The 3052-nt window shown below is 36.9% G+C and overlaps 1 non-coding gene across 1 annotated transcript; it reads right to left on the reverse strand.

Annotated features, from left to right (window-relative positions):
• Positions 1-2351: 2351 nt before the first annotated feature.
• On the reverse strand, positions 2352-2424 carry TRNAA-AGC (transfer RNA alanine (anticodon AGC)). Its single transcript has one exon. It is a non-coding gene; the product is annotated as a tRNA-Ala (tRNA).
• Between the last annotated feature and the right edge of the window lie 628 nt (positions 2425-3052).

A 3052-nucleotide genomic window follows, 5' to 3' on the forward strand; every position in this document is an offset into this window, starting at 1 on the left:
TGGATTGCGCTGAGGTTCGGGCTGGAATACAAAATCAGCGAATTTACGTCACGTCGGCAGCGAGAAGGGGTTCCCCAACACGAACCAATCAGGAACTGCCACATCACACTTATATGATCTCAGAATTCCTGTGACAGGAATTCGCGTTACACTGGCTGGAAGTCATTCGCTAGAGGCGCTTCCTCTGAATTCATCCCATCACATCCATCACATGCAGGGTGAGCTGCTCTACCATTTGAGCTAATCCCCCGATACCTCGAGATGATGTCATATAAAGGCAAGCTTTATTATTATTATGAATGATTTTAATTTATCTTGCATGATTTCAGCTTTGATTATTATTTCACAGTCTGCAGTGATATAAATAGTAATTTTCAAATGCTTTGTATCTATTCAGCTTTTTTTATTGTATGAATGTGTTTACGATTTGTTTTTATGTAAATTCTCATCGGCAGACGCTTTCTGATGGTTCTGTGATGTTTCCCATTGTTCTGGCTTCGCTGTCCGTCGGCATTCCACATTTCAGATTTCTTTGACACATGAAAGACACCGAACGTTGATATCAGGCAGTCAATCAGTCAATGGTTAGAACGAGCTTTGCATGGAAAAGAATGCATACAATTTATTTCGCAGAGTGGTAATGGTCAAGTTTGCATGTCTTCTGATTGATTCCAATTCAAAATTGTAAATTCGCTGACAAAATGTGAGAATGTAAAATATTGGAGGATGTTGGTATTGATCCCACTATCTCTCGCATGCTAAGTGAGCACTCTACCATTTGAGCTTATCTCCCGTTACCACTTATGATTTTCGAAAAAGGCAAGTGTTATTATTATTACGAATGATTTTAATCTTTCTTGCATTGTCTCAGCTTTGATGATTATTTCACAGTTTACAGTGATATAAATTGCAATTTTCAAATGCTATATATCGATTCAGTTTTTTTTTGTTTTATGAATGCGTTTACCGTTTTTTAAACGTAAATATTCATTGGCAGACGCTTTCTGACGGTTCTGTGATGTCTCCCAGTGAACTGGCTTCGCTGTCCGTCGGCATTTCAAATTTCAGATTTCGATGACACCTGGAAGATGCCGAACGTTGATGTGAGCCACTGTCAGTCATTGGATAGAGGGAGCTTTAAATGGAAAATAATGCATACAATTTATTTTGCAGAGTGGTAATGGTCAAGTTTGCGTGTCTTCTGATTCATTCCAATTCATAATTGTTAATTCGCTGACAAAATGTGACAATGTAAAATATTGGAAGATGTGGGTATCGATCCCACTACCTCGCGCATGCTAAGCGAGCACTCTACCATTTGAGCTAATCCCCCGTTAACTTTTTGTGATTTTATATAAAGGCAAGTTTTGTTATTATTATGAATGATTTTAATTTATCTTGCATTGTCTCAGCTTTGATGATTATTTTTACAGTTTACAGTGATATAAATTGCAATTTTCAAATGCTATATATATATCGATTCAGCTTTTTTTGTTTTATAAATGCGTTTTCGGTTTTTTAAAACGTAAATATTCATTGGCAGACGCTTTCTGATGGTTCTGTGATGTCTCCCAGTGTTCCGGCTGTGCTGTCCATCGGCATTTCAAATTTCAGATTTATATGACACCTGGAAGATACCGAACGTTGATATCACCCAGTCACTCAGTCAATGGTGAGAATGAGCTTGATATGGAAAATAATGCATTCAATTTGTTTCGTGGAGAGGCAATGGTCAAGATTGCGTGTCTTCTGATTCCTGCCGATTAAAATTTGTTTATTCGCTGACAAAATGTGAGAATGTAAAATTTTGGTAGGATGTGGGTATCAATCCCAATGCATCGCACATGCAAAGCGAGCGCTCTATCATTTGAGCTAATCCCTGATACCTCAAGATAATTTCATATAAAGGCAAGCTTTATTATTATTATGAATGATTTTAATTTATCTTGCATGATTTCAGCTTTGATTATTATTTCACAGTCTGCAGTGATATAAATAGTAATTTTCAAATGTTTTGTATCTATTCAGCTTTTTTCATTGCATGAATGTGTTTATGATTTGTTTTTATGTAAATTCTCATCGGCAGACGCTTTCTGATGGTTCTGTGATGTTTCCCATTGTTCTGGCTTCACTGTCCGTCGGCATTCCAAATTTCAGATTTCTTTGACACATGAAAGACACCGAACGTTGATATCAGCCAGTCATTCAGTCAATGGTTAGAATGAGCTTTGCATGGAAAAGAATGCATACAATTTATTTCGCAGAGTGGTAATGGTCAAGTTTGCTTGTCTTCTGATTGATTCCAATTCAAAATTGTTAATTCGCTGACAAAATGTGAGAATGTAGAACATTGGAGGATGTGGGTATCGATCCCACTACCTCTCGCATGCTAAGCGAGCACTCTACCATTTGAGCTAATCCCCCGTTATCTTTCGGTGATTTCATAGAAAGGCAAGCATTATTATTATTAAGAATGATTTTGATTAATCTTGTATATCTCAGCTTTGATTATTATTTCACAGATTACAGTGATATAAATTCCAATTTTCAAATGCTATATATCGATTCAGCTTTTTTTTGTTTTATAAATGCGTTTACGGTTTTTTAAACGTAAATATTCATTGGCAGACACTTTCTGACGGTTCTGTGATGTCTCCCAGTGAACCGGCTTCGCTGTCCATCGGCATTTCAAATTTCAGATTTCGATGACACCTGGAAGATGCCGAACGTTGATGTGAGCCACTGTCAGTCATTGGATAGAGGGAGCTTTAAATGGAAAATAATGCATACAATTTATTTTGCAGAGTGGTAATGGTCAAGTTTGCACGTCTTCTGATTCATTTCAATTCAAAATTGTTAATTCGCTGACAAAATGTGGCAATGTGTAATATTGGAGGATGTGGGTATCGATCCCACTACCTCTCGCTTGCATTTAAGCAAGCACTCTACCATTTGAGCTAATCCCCCGTTACCTCTTTGTGATTTTATATAAAGGCAAGTTTTGTTATTATTATGAATGCTTTTAATGTATCTTGCATTGTCTCAGCTTTGA

The sequence above is a fragment of the Myxine glutinosa genome, chromosome 1 (assembly GCF_964187855.1).
Source record: "Myxine glutinosa chromosome 1, kmMyxGlut1.1, whole genome shotgun sequence".
Lineage (NCBI taxonomy): Eukaryota > Metazoa > Chordata > Myxini > Myxiniformes > Myxinidae > Myxine > Myxine glutinosa.